General features: G+C 37.0%; 1 pseudogene; it reads right to left on the reverse strand.

Moving 5' to 3' along the window:
* Positions 1-2,317: 2,317 nt before the first annotated feature.
* LOC102022352 lies at positions 2,318-7,832 on the reverse strand (annotated as a pseudogene).
* Between the last annotated feature and the right edge of the window lie 2,722 nt (positions 7,833-10,554).

Consider the following 10,554-nt stretch of genomic DNA (forward strand, 5'->3'; position numbering starts at 1 on the left):
AGCCCCCCCTACATTGACTTTTTTCTTTTAAGATTTTAAGTTCCCTTTTAATCTCTTGATACATTGTATTCATCATTTTTGAGGAGAATGTACAGCTCATTATTGTTATTATGTTAAAATAGATTTTTTAAATTTTCAAAATAAAAGGAGGATAACATTAACAGACAGACCACCTATTATAAAATAGCAAAAGAACAGTACAGACAATACGGAGTTACAAACAAAATGGTAGAAAATTAACAATGCTTGCTACTAGAAGTTTTTCTTATTGTTATTTAATGTTGAAGAAGTATAGAATAATTTTTATTAGTTGTTTTAAATTTAAGTAAGATACAATTGTGGTTTAAAGTTCTAATTTGTAGTACCTACCACTAAATACATTAAACAATTTCCTTAAATTTTGAACTGAGATTTTATGTTGATCAAGTGTGTTTTATTAAATTTTTTACAGTTTTCCACCACATTAAAGTGAATCCAATTTGGCTTAGAAGTCTTAAACTGTTTTGACAAATCTCTGTTCAAGTTTTCATATGTTCTACCAATGTTGACTCATACAGCAGTAATGTAAAATCAACCTGAAAAGCTGCAACTATAGGTGTGCACCTCTGCATCTGGTCAGCTTTTAGATCTACATTGCGATATTTCACTGAAAATATTCCCTTCTTCTAAATTTGTCTTTGACTCTTGATTCAGAGAGATAGACTTTGTTTGGATTATTTTTACTTTGTTTCTATTAATCTTGTTTATTGCATGCATATTTGATTGGCTTCTTCATAAAAGAAAACTACTAATTAGCATTAATATATTTTTGCCTCCTCTATATTTTGAAAATTGAACACTACGCATGTTTGGCGAATTTTTTCACATTTCCCTAAAATAAATTTTTGATTGATCTTTCCATAATGTTGTTTTCATATTTAACTATATTAAACTTCCCTTCCTAATATTTTCCCTTGTTCTACTCAGCATTAGAAGCACAATATCCTTTAGATGATTCCTTTGGCAACTTGATCTACTATCTTACCATCTGATAGTTTTGAGATCTATATTTTTGAATTGTCCCATGGTTGGAATAGATTTTATTTTAAATCCCTTTGAATGGTGACATGTGGCTGCAATGATAAGTGTTTTCCAAATAAAATGTACAATTTTATTGTAGGCTTAAAGTATTTTCTCTTGTTGAAGAATACCAATCTATTTTTAAAACTGTATCTCCTAAAATATATGTTCATATCTTTTGAAAGAAACCTATTTATGTAGGTAGGCCTGGTTGGCCTTTCACGTGTACACAGATCTTTTATGAACAACAGGAGTAGACAAGAATATCCCCATTTTTATCAGCATCAACTAGAGGGCAATTACAGATGGAACAGATAATCTTGAGAGGAAATTTTTTTTTTTAACTTTTTTTTTTCCTTTTTCCTTATGGTGTTTTTAAGATGTTACATTGGCAACTTTTTTTTTTCCAATGTGACTTTCATTGGAGTTTGGCTTCTGTTCTTTAGGGAATAACAACAGAAAATGTCTCCAAATGTTCAGAACAAATGCACTGTTTTTTGTATTTTTAATGTGCAGTTGTTTGCATGCATGGATGCTGACATCGTGGATGTGGTATAGAGGACACATTGCATACATATTAGAAAGTGCTGGATTTGTACTACAAGAAATGGGAAGACACTGGGATATATCCAGAAGAAAGGACATAAATATTTTTAATAGATTAATTTGTTAATTACATAATGGAATTAGGATGTATTACTAGTTTTTAGCTTAAAACACTAGGCAGATGATGATGCCATTTATTGTGAAGCAGTAAGGGAAAAGTAGATTACGATATGACAGAATTCTTTTTGAATGCATTTAGATTAATTTGTTTATTAGACATTCAGTATCTCAGACTAGCAAGCAAATATGTGTGTCTAATATTGTAGCTTTGGCTGCAAACATGCAGCCACTTAATAACAAGAGCTTTCCCACCCTCACTCCATACCCTGACCATCACAGGCCCAGTCATGTGGGTGGGGCTACGAAAAGTCAGGGTAAACAGAGGCAGCAAGTGAGGAGTCTGTCAGGCACCGGTTCCCCACATCACTGAGTCCTGAGGATGCAGAAGGCCTCTTCTCTGCTCAGCCACCAGTGGGGAACTATGTCCATGGGAGTCGGGTCAGCCCACTCACCCAACCAGAGAGTAGGCTGGTGCCAGGGCTGGCTGAGGGGGTGGGGAAGGGGAAGGAGAACAGAAGTGAATGGTCTGCCACCAAGCTTAGGTCTGCTGGCCTGTCTCTGCCTGTCCAGCTGCTGGGAAAGCCTCAAGCACTCACACAGGGCTTGCCTCATTTGCCTTCTTCTCAGACCTCACCATGAACTTCCCACTTCTGTGCCAATTTGTTGGCCTCTAGATTTTGCACTTCTTCCCCAAGATGATCTTTTTCGTAAACTTGCTTCTCCTGCTTCATCATCATGATGGCCAAGGGCTTGGCCTGCCTTTCTTTCTCCTGGGCCAGCTGCTGCTTGTTGTCCAGCTTCACAGTACTTGTCTGGGCTTCTTTTCCTTCAACCTGTGCTCCACCAGAGCTGTCAGATGGACTGCTTCCTCCTCCTCCTCCTCCTCCTCTTCCTCCTCCTCCTCCTCTTCAACACCATCACCTTCATTATCTTCTTCCTCCTCTTATAACTCTTTCAAGTTTCCTGAGTCCTCTCCTCCTGAAGAGCCGGCAGCTTCAGCTTCTTGGGTGGAATGTAATCCCCTTACTTATCAGACACAATGGGCAAGAGGTGTGGGACCAGCTGCACCCCCAGGGAAGTACTCTGCCAGTGGGAGGGGAAGCCAGGGATTGACACAGTCATACATGCACTCGGGCTGCGGTTAGTACCAGCTAATGAACGGCGTTTACTGTTCAGACCGGGTGACAATCTTGTGCAAGATGCAGGAGTCTGTGACATCAGAGGTGACCCCAGTGCACAAAGAACTGTCCCAGAACATGTCTCCTCCCCAAAAGCTCTGATCGTAAAGGCCAGGGCCTCTTGAGGCACCTTGCAGTTCAGGAAGAACTTCAGCCTCTCAAATAGCTTCTTGTGCTTTTCTTGTGTCTCTTCCTGCATCACCATCTCCCCATCAGCAGGACACTGACTGGCCTCAGCTTCCTCCACAGCAGCAACCACCACAGGGCCAGGGTGGCATTGAGGGCTGCCAGTTTCTCAACAGAGATCTTGGAGTCCCGTGTGTAGGCATCCTCCTTTGCCTTCATCACTCCTTGGTTCTGATGCTGGAGCTTGGGCAGGTAGGGGAAACTGAGCTACTGGTAGAGGTTAAAGCTGACAAAACCCAGCAAGGTGATATAGAACTCAGTGAAAGTGGCCATGACCTTGTAGTCCACATCTGGAGGATGATCATAGGAAAGGGGATAAGATGAGATCCATATTATGGTGACATGGTTACTTTTCTCTCATTGTTGAGACAAAATACCTGATACCCAAAATTAAAGAAGGAATTTATTTAGGTCACCATTTGTGGAGGTTTCAGTCCATAATCAGCTGGCTCCAAGGCAGAGTGGCACAAGGCAGAGGGCAACTGTTCATGGTAGTTGAAGACAGCAAAAGCAACAAGAACAGAAGGGAAGATCAGCAGCAAGCAGCCTCTTTCCCTCCCTTACACAGTATGCAAACTACCCACCCCAAGGCAGGTGTAGTGCTCACACCCATGATCCAAATATTGGACCATGAATCAATCATGAACTCTAGAAGCCCTCCCCTTGATTGCATGAGGCTTTGGAGGGACATCCAGACACAAACCATAACATTTTGTCCCTGGTCCCCCAAAGACTCATTTACATACCTTTATGTAAAGACATTTTAGTCCATCTCTAAGAGTTGCCAAAGTCCTAACAGTTGCAGCATTGCTAAAAAGTCCACTTACCAAGTCTCCTCTGAAATGTAAGGCAGACTCTTCATTGCAAGCCCCTGTACAAAAGAGAAATTAAACACCTCCAACATTCAATGGCACAAGATAAACATTACCATTCCAAAAGGCACAAACAGGAGGATACAAAGCATTGAGACCAAAGCAAGTCCAAAATCCAACAGGGTAAACATTAAGTCCTGTAGTTCCTTGTGGAACATCCAAAGCAATCTGTGGAAAAGTTCACTTCACACTTGCAGCTTCACACACTGCCTTCTCAGTAGCTCACTGCCTGACCTCACAGGCCTTCTGAAATCTAGGTGGAAGCCTTCTTAACCTTTCACTGCATCTGTTTTGAATGAGATTCATAGGATTCTTTTCCGGATGTTGATGAGTTTTGAAGAAAATATTTTACTTTGAAGGAAATCAGATTAATGAATGGATAACTGAAAAAGTTTGAAGAGTGTCTGACAGCATATGCTGCTTTGAGTTAGGCTCTGTGTGCACAATGGTAATGGTTACCACTCATGATAATTATCAAGAGATAGTGTTATGGTTTGGCCATGGTTTTAGTGTACAGTGCAAAGATTCATGTTATGGAATTTCTGTCTCCAGTACAATGATGTTGAGGTAGTAGGGCATCAAAGAGCTCCTTGGAGGACCACTCTTGAAAGATAATAAAGTAGTTCTCAGAGATTCCCTTAGTTCCCACTAGAGTAAGTTGTTCTAAAATAGTGAATCTGATCCATGGCTAGTATCTCCTGATCCTTCCCTATAGAATATGCTATCATGCATTCATTTCCAATGTGCCAAGCTTTCATGTTGCGATATAGCAAAGGCTTCCACTTAATCTTTACCCAAAATAAACTTTTCTTTATTAGTTATACAATTTCAGTGAATTTTTATAGCAACAAAATGGATAAAGGTAAAAAAAATTCCAAATGATGATGTCAGGAACATAATGGAAATTGCAATGCAAATCCATAAGAAATAAAGATGATTCTGTCTTGGTTACTTTTCTCTCATTCATTGCTGGTGCAAAATACCCAATGCCCAAAACGAAGGAAGGAAAAATTTATTTGGCTTACAGTCTGTGGAGGTTTCAGTCCATACTTGGCTGGCTCCAAGGAAGAGTGGTACACGGCAGAGGGCAACAGTTGATGGCAGAGGAACAGCAAAGCAACAAGAGCAAAAGGGAGGAGTGGCAGAGAAGAGCAAGCATCCTTCCCTCTCTTCTGTTGTAAGCAGGCTGCCCCCACCCAGGAGACGTGTAGCACTCACGTAAGTTCCATGCCCTCCGCTTGCACAGGCTCAGGACGAATACAGACTAAGCACCCTGGCTCCCTGTTGAGTAACTTAGTTAACCTTCTAAACTTCTCAAATTGACACAATGAACAACGTCCCAGAAGGGTAAGAGTGTGGCCTTTTCACCCCAAGATGCAGAACTGCTGAGTCACTTAGCCAAGCCTCTGGACACCTCCAGTTGACACAATGTATCAACTATAACAGTTGCAATATTCAGAGAGATTTTATTAATGAGGATAACACCCAATAAATACATTATAATAGAGAAAAATAGACAATATCAGTAGAAATGGTAGTACTTTGGTAAAAGATTGACTGCAGATGGACAATTAAATAATTTCAACAATAGGAGAGTGAAATAAAATATTAAAAAACTGAATTCCTGTATCTAAATCATTGCTTTTTCACTAAATTATCTTATAGAATGATTTGATTAAATATATTGAGCAGTACCTGTTTACTGGTCACTGATTTAACTGCTGAGGAAATGGAATAATTCAGAAATATCTTCAAACCTCATGTACTTTATATCATTTTAACATTGAGTACCTCAAGAAATAACATGGAAGAAATTGCAATAGAAATAAAATGGTATGAAGAGCAATGAGATTATTGTTATAGTTGGAGCAATCAGAAAATGATCTCTGAGAAAGTCATATTGGAGCCAGGCCCTGAAGGAAATGAGGGAGCAAATCATAAGTGTATGTAGAAGAGAAGCATTTTTGGCAGAAAAATTGATAGATAAAAATATGGAAAATAACTCTCTTGAAAAAATATTATGCTTGAAAAACAGCAATAAAGATTCCTATTACAAAATAAACTGTAAAGATAAAATTGCACAGCATATTCTAAACACTTAGCAAATATTTGAGACAGTATAAAGATTCAGTAAATGATAAGTGTAGATTACTTATTTATCAACTACCACAGATGTTACCCTAACACTATAAAAAACAAAGAAAATTATGTAATTTTGGTTTTCTGTAATTGTACCTACTTAGAGGCTTTATGATTATTATAAGTATGGTGTTACTGCTTAAAGTACACTAAAGCTTGTTTCTGGAATTACTTGCAAAATTACTTTATGAGTTACAAGTATGTATATGCTATGCAAACTTTCTCTTTTTATTGAAAACTGAGTTCAAATTAGTGCAAATTACTGACATAGCAAGATCTTGACTCTGAATAAATAAATACATACATACATACATATATACATAAATACATACATACATAAATACGCAAATAAATAAGTGAATGAATGGGGCTGAGGATGTAGTCTGGTGAAGGCCCTGGATTCAATTTCAATACTCCCAAAAAAGAAAAGAGAAGAAAAGAAATAATAAATAATTTTTAGCAAGTTATGACCATATTATAAGGTACACAATTACGTTGATATATACATATACACATATGGAATTGTTATGACATATTAAATACTTATTCATTCCTCCAGACTAACTTCAACTTTATAACATTTGAGCACTGGTCTCTCAATTCCTCCCAAATCCTAGCCTCTAGGAAGCATCGTTCTACCCACTGCCCTTGTAAGTTGAATTATTTTATTCGGCAATCATATGTGCTTGAATGTCAAATATCTAATTTATCAAAAAAATCTAATTAAAAATATCTGTTAGTATATGATATGGGAGTGTTTGAGTTTGTTATGAAGTGCATCATTCTGTGTTATTGGGAATATTATACATTATATATAGCTATGGGGCTATTATGAGTTCAGAAACCACTTAAAATGAGTCTCAACTAATAGTGTCCCTCAAAATAAATAAATTCATAAATACTCTTTATTTGCCTGTCATTGACTTGATAACTGTACTCATGGAAAAATTGAGAAGAGCTTAGTTTTTGGTTTATGAAATCATTTTATAGTTTTCTGTCTAAGTCAAATCTGTGTTCAGATATTGATTGAATCCAATTGTTTGGTAGTATAATATTTGTTGAAATAAAAATGTATACATTCTGCAATCTATATACTGTGGGTCTTTAAGTCTCTTCACTACTTCAAAAATGCAGTAACTTCCAATGAATAACTTGATTAATCTATAACAAATTCTCCAACATTTTCGATACACAAATTCAGTAGAATATTAAGCATTTTCAGTCTTTTGTCACCTTTCTTTTCCTTTTACAAAAAATACATTTCAAATTTTTATTTCTTTTATTGATCTCATTCACTACTATATTCTCTTAAGACCCAGTGTCTCATTTTATGAGGACAGTAGAATTTTTCCTGCAAGATCTATGAACTTTCTGTATCTAGCAAGGTCAGTCATCCGGATTGAATATCAGCAACTTATTTTTTTCTTACTTCGCTGCCACAGTCAGTAGCTACATTCAGAGGGAGCTCTGTATTTTTTCCTATCTTTTTTATTCTGGACTTATTATCTATCCTAGAATAATTATCTAGTAAAAAAAAATTAAGGTTATAACAGCAATTTGTTTCACTCTTGTTTTTGTAGGTCAGCAATTTAGATTGGTTTCACATATGTGGTTTTACCTGTCTGGACTCATCCGTCCCACATCTGCTGTTAGCTAGAGGGTGACAGTGGCCTGGCTGGCTTATGATGTCTTGCTTTGGGATGGCTGAGATTGGTAAGGTTTCACAGTGCATCACTGTGTAGCTCACTTGTCTGCTCTTGTCCACCTCGTATCAAAGTCCACAAGTACTAGATGTCAAGCCCAGTGTATGAGTGATTTTTAAGACTGTTCTGCTGTGCTGCATTCCCATTGGCCAAACCAGGTTTGCAATGATAGCCATATTTAAAGAGTAGAAAATAATCTGTATTTAATGGGAAGAATTATAAAGTCACATTATATTTCAAGATTGTGGATATACAGAAACACAAAATGTCTTAATGATTCATTACCATTCATCATAAATTTTGTGAGTAAGTCACCTCCCCAAAGCCTCATCTGTGAATACATGAGGCTTTGGAGGGGGTTCATCTAGATATAAACCATAAAAGTATGTTAATAAAGACAACTAGACAAACATAAAGGAGATATTTTATCCATTTGTAGAAACAGGCTTTGACTATACCTTCAATTTGTTTTATTGTAGAACACTGAGTAAAGATTATTTTCCCTTTGCTGTACAAGTATTATAAAAGTTACCATTGAATTGTTTGATGGTAATTATTTTAATGAGAATTAGATACCATGTCTTACTGTTTGGGCTCCTCATAGAGTGTTGTGTACAATAGTGTCTTAATCAATATCCTTATAACTGAGACACAATATCCAATATACACATTTTAAAGGAGTACAGGTTTATTTGAGATCATGATATTTAAAAGCCTCAGTTGCTAGTAGGCCAGCTCTAAGGCAAGAAAATTATGGTGCAAGGGCCTGGGTAGTGGAGAGCTGCTCACATCATGATCAGGCAGCAGAGTGAGACAGGCATAGTGGTGATGGAGATGCACCTTTGCAGGTCATTCCTCCAGCGAGCAGCCTCCTCCAACCAAGCCCTACCTCTTAACAGTAGATCTACCAATGAGCCCTTCAGCAGACCAGTCCCCTAGTACATAGAGGGCCTGTAAGAGCCAATAACCCTCCAAACACAAGAAATTTAGGCAGAATAATCCATTCCTAAACCATAATAAACATAGACTCCAAATGTATAATATTTACTGATAATTGACCATAAATGCAGTGCTGTTCTTTTACAGTCGTATCATATTTAGATGGTATTGTAAGTTTGTTCTCTAACAATTATTATCACATTTCTTTTTGTGTAATTGTATTACTTCTAAGGTCAATTATTTTCATTTGACCAAAAGTGGAAAAGTAAGAGGCTTTCTTGTCAAATAGAGCTTAGTTTAAATTACAGATTTAATACATTTTAATTGTATGTAATTTTGAAAAACTTCTTTATTAAGACTTACTTTTATCATGAACTAAATATGGGAAATCACAGTGATAGTTTATGGATGTAAACATCAGGGGCATTTGGTGGACACTAACACTGGGGAGACAGTGACGATTCAGAACGTGTTATAAGGACTGATTTGCATTGGTGAGCCACAATATAAAATTACTATTTTTCTTGGTGTTGTAACTTCCTTCAGAATTTAGGTGTTTAGGTAGTTTAGTAATTTAAATGATACTGAAAATTTTATGTGATTATAATGTAGAATTGTAGTGGATCTTCATGCATGCTAGCTTTTCCACTGAAAAAGAGTATCTATGCAAAATGAAACGAAAAGATGTGATTAAAAACAAAATCTATACTAGGGGGCTATGATTATTTTCCACTTCTGAAGCTGCTTAAAATATTGGTTCAGAAGTCCTGAACAATATGCTTAGAGTGCACTACCTGAAAACTTCAATCTACCTTTAACGAAAAGCTTGTACCCTAACAAAAAGCCCATATATATATATATATATATATGCTATATGTACTGTGTCCTCTAAATTTGTGTTTAATGTAGAATAGTGGAGAGGCTAGTTCCAAAGTGGAAACATTTAAATGTTATTTCAGTTACATAAATCCAAATATTCTTTTCTTGGGTACAGACAGGCACATTTGAAAGTTTTCAAGTCTCTTGTTGGAGCCAGTTTTGTTAGGATTTCTAGCTATTTTTACCACATCACAGGAAAGAGAAAATATGTCATATGTACCTTTCCAAAGTCTCCCTCCCTTCCTTTAGTATCCATCAGTATCACTGAATGCAAAGATCTTTAAATTTGTTCATAACTTACACAATGATTCTTAACATTTGCTCTTGAAGGACATTGCTCTTTTGTCAAAAAAGTCAAGTGTAATGCTTTTGCCACAGAGCACTGATACTACATCTGTTTGAGTGAGTTTGGATTTGTGTATTTAGTATTGCTTAGAGACTCTTTCAGCCACCACCTTGGATGCTGCCTTTTTACAAAGCTCAGCCATCTAACCTGCGCAGTATCTGAAGCACGGCCAGCCTGAAAGTCCTGTAATGAAAATACTGTGTCCCCAACTGTTTTCTCCCCCAGAAAATACTGCTCATTGCTCATGACCACCTTGTTTTTGTTATCCACGTTTTGTTCATCCTATCACCATTCATCCCATTTTACAAGTCTGAGAGGGTACCAACAAAGTGAGAAGAGTGTTTGATCAATATGTATACACCCTGGAAGTGAGATTCAAAGAGTCCTTGGGCCATTTCTGAACAAAGAGGGAAAATGTAGCTGTGCAATAGATAATGCTATCTTAAACACATTTGTGAATTTTCAGTCCTTTCTGTCTGACAGACAGAAGTCTAGACATTTCCATCAGGAATAACTGCTGGGAGGGCATCACTGATATTACCTCAGAGTAATCATGAGTTGATGAATGTGATGTTGAATTTAACACT

The sequence above is a fragment of the Chinchilla lanigera genome, unplaced genomic scaffold (genome assembly GCF_000276665.1).
Source record: "Chinchilla lanigera isolate Chin_1 unplaced genomic scaffold, ChiLan1.0 scaffold00003, whole genome shotgun sequence".
In the NCBI taxonomy this organism is placed as follows: domain Eukaryota; kingdom Metazoa; phylum Chordata; class Mammalia; order Rodentia; family Chinchillidae; genus Chinchilla; species Chinchilla lanigera.